This window comes from Falco punctatus, assembly GCF_963210335.1.
Source record: "Falco punctatus genome assembly, chromosome: 12".
Taxonomy (NCBI): Eukaryota; Metazoa; Chordata; class Aves; order Falconiformes; family Falconidae; genus Falco; species Falco punctatus.
This window is the reverse complement of record NC_137592.1, coordinates 5,979,275-5,993,303: the sequence shown is the minus strand read 5'-3', so window position 1 is coordinate 5,993,303 and position 14,029 is coordinate 5,979,275. Positions and strand designations below refer to the sequence as shown.

General features: G+C 43.3%; 1 protein-coding gene and 1 long non-coding RNA gene across 5 annotated transcripts in view; one reads left to right on the top strand and one right to left on the bottom strand.

Moving 5' to 3' along the window:
- Positions 1 to 14,029, top strand: part of LOC308071978 — a 378,690-nt gene that overhangs the window by 279,873 nt on the left and 84,788 nt on the right. Inside the window, exon 1 of one of the 4 annotated variants that reach the window (XR_013931448.1) lies at positions 9,209 to 9,322. The exons of the other annotated variants lie outside the window; for them this stretch is intronic. This is a non-coding gene — a long non-coding RNA (uncharacterized lncRNA). Of the gene's footprint in view, positions 1 to 9,208; positions 9,323 to 14,029 lie in introns of those variants that run through there. 4 annotated transcript variants of the gene reach the window in all.
- BMP2 (bone morphogenetic protein 2) overlaps positions 9,316 to 14,029 on the bottom strand; it is a 142,125-nt gene continuing 137,411 nt past the window's right edge. Inside the window, exon 5 of the mRNA XM_080408212.1 lies at positions 9,316 to 14,029. This exon is cut by the window's right edge and continues 23,253 nt beyond it. The gene's annotated coding sequence lies outside the window, so the exon portion shown is untranslated.

The window sequence follows — 14,029 nt, the reverse complement described above, 5'->3', positions numbered from 1 at the left end:
GCTTTGCTACTGTTCACTGCAAAACACTTGAAATCCCAGCCCTCTTTCAAGTCCAGAGCGAGCCTCTTGATATCAGACTGGATGGTTTAGCTCTGTGTGATGTCAAAAGCTTGCTAAAAATCAGGACACAACTTCGAGGCAGGAACAGTTTGATAAGGCTGTTGAGCAGCTCTGCTAAATCAGAATCTATGTTTCTTAAGAGATGTCACGTAATTCCTGTAATAGCTACTCACAGATGCTCAAACCAAAAGCAAGATTCTATTGTGCCAGGCAGCGTCCAGATGTCTCATCACAAAACACGAAAAGGACGGAAAGCACATGCTATCTCCGTACATGCCATAAGGGATCGGTGGAGCTGATGTTATCTCCACCTTGAAAACAGAGGAGCAAAGGTCTGGAAAGAGGAGGAATGCAATATTAAAATTAGCACCTCCCAAAATCAGACAAGGGCTCAGGAGCTAAATTACTTCCTTGCTGTGGGGAGAGAGCAGAGGAGAGCAGAATGTGCTCTACACCTTTCCATGGAGCAGATGGCTTCCCACAACAGTCATGGACCTTGGCCAGGAGGGATGGGGAGAGGTCAGCTCCAGGGCTTCTTTCCAGGCTTGGCTGCAGCTGGCTGAGTATCTGTTTGGAGTATCTGTTCTACTTGAAATCCTGCCCTATTTTAACTTATTTTCAAGTTTTCATTCTGAATCAAGATTTTTAAAAGGAGTTTTTTCAAAATGTATTGGGCAAGAAAGTTTCTGCACCTTTTACCAAAAAATCCAGCCACACCAGCTGCGTGGAGAGAAGGTACTGCTTAGGTTTGAGGCTTTTTTGAAGGAACAGATCCTTAAGCTGTCGTAAATGCCTCCATGGTAGTGACCACTATGCTGCCTTCAACTTTGGAAAACCCTGAGGTGATCCCAGATCTCAAGTCTTCCTGGGATCCCTGGGAGCATTACAGCCGGGAGGTTGATAGGGCTGGGACTGTCGCCTCCAGGACAGTACATGTGTGGTGAGGATGCCCTGGAGGTGTGAGACAGAGGGAACTCAATGTCCTCACAGTTCCCCTTGTAGACACCTAAAAGGTATGGTGATTTCCCTTTACTCCAGCGGAGTTGTCTAGGTTTCCTAGAACCTGTTGTGGGTATCAGGATGAGGATATTGGTTTGAAATTCCTTCTGTAAACTGTCCTTGTTTCAATAGAATAAGACTTTTGTGATGCTAGAAGTGTTATATTACTGTGCTTTAATTTCTAGTCACCTCGGTTCTTTGTGCAGAACTGAGAGCTGCAGTGATCCAGAGTTGAGTTTCCCAGAGTTCCACAAACAACTGGAAGAGAGGCAACGCAGATTCAAGGTCCCAGTCCCTGCTTTTAAGATGCCCAAACTACCTTTTTTCCCCCCCCAGCTCCTTCCTGAGAAACCGCTTGAGTTTTTAAAGCGCTGAGTTGTTTGGTTTTTTTTAAAGAGTCACTTGAATTCTTATCATAATTCCTTATCTATGGCAAAGAGCAGTGTAAATACCTAGAGTAAAATCTCCGCTCTTCCAGGAACAGTTAGTTCTTTTTAGTTCATGGTGGTTTATGTTGTAGATAGCACAGCTATCCGAGGTGGCTTTCCACAGCAGTGGGTCAAAACAAGCCACCCCTTTGTCAACTGAGGTACATCGAAGTCCTCTGGAGGACTTTACTGCTGGAGCATCCCCGTGGTAGGGCACTGATGTGCCATTGCAAGGTGTGTTGGCAGGAACTGGGACAGCAATCCTCTTGAAATGTGAACTCTGCAGTGCTGTGAAATACAGGGGATTGTTGTCTCCTCGTGAGCTGCCAAGGCATCTTGCTGCCAGCTTATTCCCTTCCTCATTTTGTTTCCTAATGGACCAGCTTCCAGCTGGATCCCATCCCTTTGAAAAGGGGAGGAGACCAAAGGCTCTGATTTGCTTGAAATCATAAATATGGGGGGAGATGGGAGTGCAGTAAAAAGAGATGGAAGAAGTCCTTCAGATAGCATAAAGCTGTCTGGAGATGGTGCTGAGCACCCCACAGATTAGGACCAGTGTGAAACTGTCCATTTCCTTGTGTTGTTCCCTCGGGTCTAGCATCGGCCACTCTGAAGCAAAGTCAGATAGGTCAGTTCACACTGGCCTTTCATTTTTTTCAAGAGTACAAGGAGTTCCTAAGGCTTGAAATCATGCAGTGAAACTACAAAGTTCTTTCAGCTTGCCATGAGCTGTGTAACAAAGCTGTAAGTATTGGGGAGGAATCACAAACAGTGTGTTAATCCCTAGCACTCACAGGGATCTCATTAGGTGAGATCTGCTCCCTTTCCAACCCATGCCTTTCAGTTTTCTTTTCAAACCACAATCAAAACTCTCCTGTATTTTGTTTGAGATTTAAAACAGCCAGTGGTTCATTGATTTCACATAAAGGGCTTCTGTGCAGGGGATTGTATGTCCGTTAAACTACTTAGGGCTGGTCGCCCTTTCCCGAGTCCAAGCTCCTGGGAACAGGCTATGGGGTTGCCAATCCAGCCATCCTAGAAGGGGAGCAAAGGGGTGCTGGTGCTCCCGACTGTGCCAGGGCTTTGGGGTCTCACTGGGGAGCTGAGTGAGGCTGCCCAAAGGGGGAGAGGCAGCTAGGCTGGAGCAGTGGACCTGACGGTGGCTGGGGCAGGGACCTGAACTCCCAGCCACTGTCCATAGAAGTGGCCACCTCCTGCTTGTGGTTCCTCAGGTCTGGTGTCTTCTGGGCTGAATAGCTGGTGTTTGATGTGAACCTGGGGAATGCAGTCCTGTGCTACATCAGTTTGTTCACTAAAGTATCTAATATTTTGCAATCCCCCTTGAGGGAGGATGAAAAAAAAGTCCAGTATAGCTTCCTGGTTTGTCTGGAAGCTGTGTGCAGGGTGAGGTCCCTGTGCCCTTTTGTCTCCACTCTGTCTTCGCTCTCCCCTTGGCAGCTCGCTTTCCCCGTTTGGACCCATGTGGCTCCGAGGTGGCATGGTATAGTCCTGCTGGGCTGGGGTCAGAAATACCCTCCCCTCTCCACCACCTCGGAGGAGCTGTCAGAAAGCTGCTTTGGACCTTGGCAGTGCTTTAGGTAGGAAGCCAAGCTCTGTCTGAAAAAATCAGTTAACTATGCTGATAGATAGCTCTGGTGCTTCTATATTTGGGTTTCTGTTCCTCATAGCTGCACAGAAAGGTTTGAAAACATGCACTGTAGAGACCAAAAAACCATTAATCTATCTTACCTAAAAATTGCAACCTTCAGTGGCTAAGCGAGGATTTTTGAACGCATCATTCTGGCAGAAATGAACACTTTATAGCTTCAGTAAATAAGTTTACACCAGCTTACCCCAAGCGACTGAGTTGCCACACATCTGCAAAAACTACTTTGATTTACAAAATAATTAAATAATAATAAAAAATATTATACAGACAACATAGTCTTATTTAACTGGGCTGTGTTGCATGACAGGTTTTCCAGCCCAACCACCTTTTTGCAATAACAATGAGGTATTTCAGTCCGAGTATGACTTGGAGATATTTTTCTTTCCTCTTGAACCGCATTCATGAAAAAGTTAGTTTACGTGGGTGGAAACTGCGTGGAACCCTCACATTCTAAACAGTGTTGGAAATGGCTACATGTTTATTAATCTAAAACCATATAGGTACCATGGATTTCGTGGAAATTGTCAAACCTCAGCTGGCTTTACAGTGTGATATCAGCTGAGAGATCAGGCCTTAAGGTCACACTCTACCAAAAGGGTTAAAGACTCTGGTGGAAGGAGCATAAAAGTAACCGGGGTTAGTGATAGCTGAGACCCGTTTTCTTGTCACTTCTACAAGAACTGCCAAGTAACTTGTGCTGAGCGTACGGTTATACCTGATCTGGAGTCTGGTTTATCCCAATCTTTTGGGCATTTGCTCTGTAATAATTGAGTCCTCATTAGGCAAGAGAGTCGGGTTTGGCTACACACAAATTTCTGCACAGAAGTTGTTTAGTCGGGCAGCGCTCATTAGAAATGGTGCGCACCCATGGTATCGTACTGCTGCTTGACACCACTGGCTGGCAGTAGCAAGACTGTCCACCCAGCAGTCAGATGACTTTCACCCATAATTATTTAGCTTCTGAAGGGCCCGAGAGCACCTCAATGGTTGTGGAAACCCCTCTGGGTATTTCCTGGTTTGGTTATTTGGGCTGAAGATGCACAGCTTTCTCACACTAATGGGGCTAGATTGGTGCAGCTCTAAGGAGAGTTTGACCACGTGCTCGTTGGGGATCATAACACTTTTTTTCATGTTCAGCATCACCTGTATCCCTCTCCTTTGGAGGCTATTGCTTCAAAGTGGTGAGGGGGAGGTCTGGGCTCAATTCCCACTTCTGCTGATGGCTTCCTGTGCAATTTCTCCTCAATTGTCAGAGGTGACGTTCCCTAGAAGGGTGCAAGGACAGACATCCCAGTGCTCAGCCTCCACTGTTGACTTCCCTGGCCTTTGGTTCTCCTGGTGCAAGAAGGGACCTCCCATCCATAGATGGCTTTTAGTTGTACATAACAGGGGAATATCTGAGATTAGGACTCTCTGGTTTTCTGTCCTCATGCAGTGCCTAGCACAGAAGAGATCTAGCTGTAGCAGAGAAAACAGAGTCCTGCCATTAACAGCAGCAGTCATGATAACGTGAGAATTACAACCTACCTCTCAGTGACAGTTTACTACTCCCTTGTAGCTCTTTTCATGAACAGTTTCCAATTATTTTGACTAAGAAAAGGCCTTTAATGTGTGTGTATATATGCTGTACAGTTTTGGACCCATCACTTTTCTTCTCTTTGCCTAAATGCATGTTTATTAAAGTTCAGTGTGGGTATATGGAGCCAAAACCCTGACATGTGCTCCCACTGAACATGCTGTAAACATTTCCCTAATACTCTCCAAGGTGCCCTTTCTGTCTGGACTTCAGAGCAGGTAAACTTCCCAGAAAATATTGTAGTCAATGAGGTTTTACGTCACAGGGTCCCTCTCGCAGTGCTTTCCTGTGCTCTTTTTTTTCTTTTATCCTTTTGAAGTGGAAACTGTATTCATTTTCAAAGTAGATATGTGCAGTCAGCAATGATGAAAATGAAGGTAACTGTCAAAAATCCTGCCAGAAGGGATTTCTCCACTTTAATTTCTGCTTACATTATTAAGACAAGTAAATTATCTTTTCATGGAATGTTTCCTTTTTTTTTCTGGAAACACTACTGATAAATGATGTAATATTTGAGGCCCTTCTCCACAGCTGTTGGAAGCTCAAAATTTCTCTTCCTTACACCGCAAGAGATACAGATGCCAAGTAAAACCTTAACTTGACTTTCATGATTAAATGTGATGGTATCACAGAGGGCAATAAGGAATCTACAAATATTATTCTGAAAGTAATGGATTGATTGAGATCCTTTTTGTTGGGTTTTTTTTTTTTTTTTTCTGGGTATTTTTAGGAGCCTGCCGTTGTTGTTACAGGGATTAGGAAAAAGCCAGGCAGAGTTCTAAAATAGTAGCTGAGAGGGGCTTTCTGTAGCTGCGACCCAAAATACTATTTTAAAACCACCTTGACAGGAACAAGCTATAGCTGCTGTGGCAAAGCAAAAAGCTGCTATTTTTATCACTGAAACTTTAACCTGTTCGCAGGAAGAGATTTCTTCCTATGCTGTTTTCAGGTTGTCACTTGAAAAACTTGGGGGACTTTTGGAGTATAATTCAGGAAGATGGAGTAGCCCAGGCAGAAGAATCTCACAGGCTGACAGGACAGTGCAATGCCTTTTTGTGAGAAGGGATCCCTTTTCCTCTCCGCCTACCCCACCCAGCCCAAGCTGTCCACTGAAACTTGAATAGTAGAGGCCACTTTTTCTCTGTATCTTAAATAATTTAGGTCAATTGTTGACATTTTAGCACAAGTAGCTTATCTTGGGGGTAAGAGCTGCTTAACCCACTGCAAGGAGGAATGAATACTTCCCCCCTACCCCAACGTAAACAGTCCCTGGACTTTCCAAACAGTGTTTGGGAAGTTCTCTTGACATCTGACACTGTGCAATTTACTACCCTTGTCAGGCGAACAGGTTTGTCGCCAGTGACCTGCACTGCTCCCTGTTGCACTGGTGCTGGGTGACCTGGTGCCTCTGAGGTGCCCCTACCCCTGCTGCCTTTCTCCCTCTGCAGACAGAAGCACTGACTTGCCTGGGCTGGGGGGGATTCGTCTCTGGCCTGCTGAAGGGCCTTGCCCTTGTGCTTCAAAGATCAGGAGAAAAATGATGCCATTTAATAATTGTAATGGGTTGGAGCCTCCTTGTTTGTCTCTTCTGGATCTAGACAGGCAATCTTTAAGAGGAAAGCTGCTTTGTAAACTCATAGCACTTTAAGCCTAGGAGGCTGTTACGGTCACAGAGCAATTAATAGGTGTGGGATCACCTAATAATTCTCATATTGACATGAAGAGAGCCAGCTCGTCTTTGGCTGTTGTTTTTCACGTTGAAAACATGCAGCTATACTGACTTCAGCATCCCATCACTGGACCTCTGCCTACTAAATATTAGCTGTGTCTTGTCAAAGGGGATCTGGCAGGGCAGGGAATTTTAGACCAGGTTTAAAGTGCATAAATAGTGTGACTTTTAGATACGGATCGAAGTGACCTGTACCTGGTACTTCGTTAATCTTTACTGTTGCTCTTCTTTGAATATATTCCTCTGAGCAATGCTTATTATAAATGTGGATATTAAACTTGAGGGAGTGGGAAGGATATACAGAAAGAATCACTGAATCTTATGGGTTCAGAGCTGGACACGTTTTCTCAAGTTAACTAACAAATTACCCCAACTAGGAAGAAAAACATTATTTTTCTCTGGTATATGCACAAAAGACCTGTAAGTTCCAATCTAAATACACTGGTAGGACACGTGAATGAGAAACTTTCACAACACCCTTTTTTTTAACTTCTTACACTTTTGACTAATATCCACAATCTTCACCCTGCTTTTAGCCAGATGTAGTTACTAAACTGCTAAACGCAAATGCAGCAACATACCCTAAGTAACAAATACTGTCTTAATGTCATTGCAAGTGCAAAAAGGAAAGGTCTCAGTTCAGACAGTGATGCCGTTTGGTGCAGGCAGAAGTGAGAGAGTGTGTGAGAGCTGGGAAGCTTTGCGAGGGGCCTTTCAGATGTGTGTCAGAGGTGGGCAGCTGCTCTATCCAGTTTGATTTTTACTGTTGCTGATGAGAAGCCTACAAGGGAAACTAGTTAATTAGTCTGTGTGCCCAAATACTGTGCAGAGCAGAGAGGAGGAAATACGGCGGTGAATGACTTCTAGTGGGAGCTGCAGAAGTGCTTTGTTAAAACGTTACAATGACGTGGTACAATGTGTGTGGTTTCATTCTGTAGGTTAGTACAAATGGGAGAGGAACTGCTCAGTTATTCAGAATTTACCCAGGCATTTCCAAAGTACTTGTTAATCCGAGCACTAGTTTTCAATAAGAAAATATCACTTATGTGGGTTCAAGGAGGAGGGGACAGGTTATTATTGTGACCAGCTTCTCTGAAAATACCCAGATCCCCCTGATAAGCATGCAGGGTCCTGCTCAGCATGCAGCACGAGTTCAAAAGCAAATACCTGTCTTCCCCAAGGCACTGGAAAACCTGCTTCTGACTGTTAACACCCTTCAGTTGCTGTGCCTTGGGAAGTAGTGGCCTCCAAAATATATGTTCCTGCATGAAATGTACTCAGGAGGAATTAAATGCCAGCTTCTCCAAAGGCGAAACAAGAGGAGCTAAACATGTGTGTGATTCATTGCACTGAGGGAGCCTGGCTTAAACCTGGGTTTGGATGTGGCCAGCGTGATGTCCTGGTATGACAGTGCTCCCCAAGAAAGCTGTATGCGTTCTAGGTGGAGGTGCTGATTTCAGTGCATGAAGTCAAGCGATGTTTAGCAACAGGCTTTGAGAGTAGGATCACTTCTGTCGGATCCTGAAGACATTACCTAACCATCTGCTTTCTAAATTCCTGGGAACTGCCCAGCTAAGAACTAATGGAGCCAACCAGACACATGCACACACCAAAAATGAGTTTTGCTAAACACCTGGGGCCAACACCTCAGCTGATGTAAATGGGCAGCAATGACACCAAGCTAATTTGTAGCAGCTGCAGATTTGGCCCAGGAATGCTATTATTTTTCTATTTAGAGCAGTGCTAGCAATTTGCAAGAGTTTGTTATTAGGAAGGGGCCAAATATTTCAGAGGAAATTATGGAGTAATAACAACCACAGAACCTAAATTAGTTGTTTTTAAGTTATAAGAGTGTAAAATAATAGTATCTGACACCACTAACCACTATTCTTTTTTGCACTCCTTAAAACTTCAGATGCACTTTGCCAAACCAATTGTTTCCAAATTCTGTCAAAAATATTGTCCTTGGGCAGAAAGCTTGGATGCTAAATTTCAACTCAGAATGATTTTTATGGCTGAGTGACAGAAACCTTGAAAAGGGGATTTATAATGAATACAACTTTAACTACTGTGGCGTGAACAGTGCTGCAATTCTCATTAGCTGAGTGGGTTTTTTTCCCTCTTTTCTCAGAATTTCAGAGGGTGGGGCTGGCCATAGGAAGTAGTTGACTTGTGTGTATGCTTCTGTCATGGCAAGAAAGGAACTCGGCAGCTTCATTTCCCCTTTCATCTCTGGACATCTGTCTGGGTTCAAAGATTGTTGTGGGTCTGAAGCAATAGGGTTTCAGTACGGTTTTTCATGTCGTGGCCATAAGCGTGGGCAGGCGGTGTGACTGTGGCGTATGAGCTGAGAGGTTTCGGCACCAGGAGTTGACTCCTGTCCTCCTCTTTAATGAGGTTTATTCACTGGGGGATGGTGAAAAGGCTTTGAACCTGAAAACAAGCCCCAGCAAATAAGGAGGCAGAAGGACCAGCAAGCAGAGGATGTGCCAGGTTCACGTCCCGCTCAGCTTTATTGCTAAACTCCAGATTTCACGTTGTGGGAAAAGGAAAGAGACTCCCTTTGTATACGTTAAACACCAGGTGTGCAGGGTTGGGAAGTGGGAGTGGAGAGCTGGCTGGAGGAATTTTTTCAGTGTATTTGGACTTTTGTTTCCTCTGAGCAGTGAGTACAGTCACGAAGCTCTTGCAAGAGGCAGTGCGGGTGCATCCTCCATTTTGAGCTATTTCCACAGTGTGGCACAACGTTCAAGGGGGAAAAAAAAGCCTTTAAAACGAGGTTGTTACAGAAACAGAAGGTCTTTATGGCTGCACGTAGCCCTGAAGCTGGATTGTGACCCTTTTTCAAATGTTCCCAGTGTGTAAGTATCATCTTAAGTATCCAACTTAAAAGCTCTCAGGTTGGGACCTCAGCGGTGGTGGTGAAAACCAGCTGGAAGCCAAAATCCCTAAAATAAGAAATTGGTTATACAGTCCACTGGGTCTCCCCAGCATGGTCTCCTCCTGGCGTTGGAAGGTGGCACATGTGGTGAGTAATGTCATAATCATCCCAGAGCAGAAAGCAAACTAAGTAAAAGGTCTTAGAAGTCTTTCATCTCTACTTTCCCAAGCCACAAATGGTGAAATCTTCACATGGCTTGCTTGGATTGCTTTTGAAAGATGAGAACTTCCGTCCTTGATGGGAGAGGCAGAATGGGACTGAAATTGCCCTGCTAATGAAAAAACCATTAATAATAACTGACTCTGCTAGAAGCTATTCTCATAGTACCTTCTCTTGGTGCCTTTGGTAGGTAGGGAGTAGATCTCGATGAACCTGTGAGATCTCGCCTGTCTAACCTGAAACCCATTCAGATTCATTCAAGATGAGGAGAGAGGGTTCCCCCAAAATGAATACCCCAGTCTGCAGCTTCATTGTGTGGATTCTTTGCAGCAGATGGTTTAAAATATTTGATCAGGCTGCTGGCGTGCTACCTTTCAGGAACCATCTCTTTTTAATAGCTTTTTTTTCCTAAAAAGAAAATTCCTTTCTGGTGATTAATCTTAGTAATAATAATCTGAGGATCTCGTCTAATTGTAACTTGGATGGGGAGAAAATGGATTGTGTTTGTAGTGAAGACTGAGTTGAGTGCAGTGAGGTGTCATCACCCAGCCCTTGATACCTAAATCCATTAGAAATATCCAAGTAACAGGAAACTCGGGCTGGGACACATTTCAGCAGCCCGCTCTAGGTTGTGCATACTCTGCTGCCATCTGGCTAGTGCCGAGCCCTTCCACCCTGCCTTGGCAGTACAACGAGGAAGCTTTCCTTGCCTTTATTTTGCGAGTGGCTTGGATATCGCTTCATGTATATCGTTATATGCAAATGTTTGCAAATACTGCCTCTGCCACAGTGAAGCAACTCCCATAACCCAGTACAAAACTGATGTATTCAGTTCAGGAAATGTGATTTTATTTTTATTTTTTTTTTCAGTTGGGGGTAGTAATTTAACACATGGGTGCATCCCTTAGCTTTCAGCAGTTTTCTGTCTTCAGGGCCTGACCTGCCATTTGGGGGCTTATGCATATGATCTCTGCTTGACTGTTGATAAGGGCAGTTTAAAAGAAAACACCTGCCAGCATAAAGGTGTCAGGTACATGTGCTTCGTCTTGCCTCTTCTTTTGGACCTCCTTTTCTATCTGCCCCATGTTTGTGTAATCCAAAGCAAAGGCTGCACCAAGCCAATGCAGGGCAAGGGGAAGAGAATAAACAGTTGTGTTTGTTTTTCCATCCTCTTATTGTCAGATACAAAGAACAACTTCAAAGCAATACATAACGAAGTTAGGTGATACACCAACAATAATTAAAACGCCCCTGCAGGAAGTCATGTCACTGAAAAAACAACTGCTTCAGAAAGCAGTAACGTTTTTCTGGCAAAGGCATGTGAAACTACTGTATCTGGGCTGTGACTCAAAACCAAAAAAAATTGGCACTTGCTTTAATCCATCCTTATTCAGGACAATTGAACTTCATTCTGGGACTGTGCTGGTTGCAGTAGGGCAAAATTAAAGCACAGACTGGCTAGGACAGAGTGGCTTTGAGACACCTCTGAGCAGCGGGGACTTACACAAGGGAGGAGAAAAGGCTGTTGGAGGTGATCTCCATGGGAGAGCCATGTGTGGGCAGAGCACAGACTTTGCAACCCCATCGTACTCAGAGTTTGTCTCAAATCTTGTGTTGCTCACCTCCTACATCCAGGTTCTGCCCCATGAAAGGAAGCCAGGACACTGCACTGCTGAAATGCAGGAAAACCTTGGGATCAGCGGGAGGTGGTATGACCCTGACTTTGCTCTCTGAGCGCAGAGGACAATAGTGAGGTGTCATTATGGTGCTGCTGAGTGTCTGCAACATAAGTCAGTGATGTTCCAGTGGAAAATTCAGATAGTTGCCCACCATGAAGCACCATGTTGGTGATGATCTGCACAGAGGCAAAGGCATCCCTGTCTGTGCCAGCACTGGTCACTTCAGCATGATAGCAGCTTGATAATGTCTTTATTGTGAGCAAGACCCAGAGCCCACTAAAGTCAACAAAAAGACCCTGCTGTGCTCTGGATCACACTTTTCTGCATTTCTCATAGCTAGAAGAAATGAATGGCCTTTTCATGACTATTGTGGGGTTTGTTACTAATAAGAAACGTCTGCACTGCCTGCTTTATGGCCTGTATAGCTGCCATCCTATGTAGATGCTGCAAATGTCAGTGCTTTCCTCAGTGCTTTTTCTTTTTTTTCTTTTTTTTTTTTTTTTATAGTCAGGATTGGAAAGGATAAATGTTGCTGAACTATTATTAAGCTGAGTTTGGAAGATGTTACTTTAAAGTCGAGTTACACTCCTTTATTTAGAGAGTAGTAATTCTAAAAGTGGAAGCAAGTTGTTGAAGACATCTACCTGCAGGAAAAGGAAAAAGCAGTTGCTGCTTTTTTCTAATTTATAGAAGTAGCTTAAAGCATAGATGTTTAAAAAAAAAAAAAACAAATGTCCCAAACCAAACCCCCAGAAAACCTGAATGCAAGTCACTTTGATGAGAGGAGTTATTCAGAGCTTGAGCAATAAACCCCAACAATGAAGTTAAGTTACAGACAAAAACCATGTTTTATCAATCAACTGCTACTTTTAAGTTTGACAGCTTTTGTAAGCAGGAAAATGTCAATTACATAAGATATTTGAACCTGTGGAAATAGCCCATGGAAACACAAAATGTCTGTTCACACATCAAAATGATCCAGACTTGAAGGAAGTTAAAAACCAGAATGCACTAAGGAATTATCTGACGGAAAAATGGAAACTTTGTTATGAATTTTCAAGAAATATTGGCTAATTAATTTCTTTGGTGAGTTTATAAGGTTATTTAGGATTGGAGAAAATGAGGTAACTTCCCTATTTTTCCTGATGTGTAACAGCTATGGAAACACTTCGAAACGAGTGTCCCATCATTACCAATTCATTTGGTTATCCTTTAATAACAATGATTGTACTCAGGCATTTTATGTGAACGTTACATCCCATCTCTTTCAGGTGCTGCTTGGTCACTTCACTGAGCACTTGCCAGCTGGCTCTTATTAAATTCCCATTAAGGAAGGAAGAGCTAAATATCCAGTAACAAAACTGAAAGGGGAAGAAATCTAAAAAACACATAGGCTTGGACCTGGAAAATTAGTTCTTATGGAGTAAAAAAAAAAAAAAATGTTCTATTTAAGCGAACAAAACCACTGAAGTTTGCTGCTACTGTCCATTGCTGCATGTGAAAAAAATTGTTGGGAACCTGTTTTTACAAAGTGCAATCAAATCAATTGATTCCATGCTCACTTTGTGCATGAAGACATGCTCTTTGGTAATGTGTTTTATTAGATGCAACTGATGTAGCTGGAAAATGGAGACACAAACTTCTGGCCTTATGAGCTCTTCTTCAGGTCTGAAGTGTGTGATTTAATATTACGAGTTTTGGAAAGTGTGTTAAACCAAACTACCAGCATTTCCTAGGGCCAAGTGAGACTGTCCACATGGATATCTAATAACTAGTAGCAAGTTTGCTTGGATTTGAACTCAAATACCACTTCATGTTGCTTTCAATTTAGGAATTAAACTAAACAAATCGGGATGACTTTATATCTACATTAATGCCCATAAAGAGTTTTGGTGCTGTTTTACTGGTCTGATGAAAATAAAGCAATCTCCTTTTAAAACTGCAGGCATACGAATGCTGAATTAGTGCCCAAAATTATAGTCAAATGAACACATTCCCAGCAGTGAGGAATACAGCTTGTTGCTTATTAACATATCTGGGAAACATTTCTTTTTTCCATGGAAAATTTAACATTGTCATTAAAGACTAAACATTTTTAGTCTAACCTGGAATGTTTTCAGTGTGGGGCTGAAACTGAAAAGCTTTCAGCCAAAATCTTCTTTGTGTTGTAGAATTTTTTTTTAACATTTTCTGTGAAATGTTTCATTCGGCTATTTTAGACATTTTCTGTCTAAAACCAGAAACATTCAATAGCCTACTTCACCAGAAGCCGGCACTTCTGCCTTTTTTTTTTTTTTTTTTTTTTTTTTTTTGCTTCAAATGTCCCTCCTGCCAAGAGAAAAGTATCATACAGCCAAAAACCTTTTGTGAACCCCCAGCAGCCCAAATGCTGCATGAGTAACTGAACATAAAACAATTAAAATACCATGTTGTTAACACTGAATACTATTTCTCAGTGAAATTAAGACATTCTTGGAATAAAATTCTGACTGTCCAAATCATTATTTCTTTCTCATTGAGCTGGTTGTGGCCTGGGACAAGCGCAGTGCCCTCTCCATTTGCAGGAGCTCAGGGACAGCATGGCTTTGCGTAGGTGCCGTACATGGTGTAATGTAGAGAGCATCAGAGCCGTGCCTGCCTGTTTCTTGCACTCTTGGAGATGGCAAGATCCCAAAGGGCATGTAAGAGCAGCTCAGTATCTGATATAACTGCAGCAGGCACTGCCCTGGGGGGTGGCTGTTGCAGCCCCCAGGGCTCAGGAGAGAGGAGCAGCACCCCAGCCCTGCGCT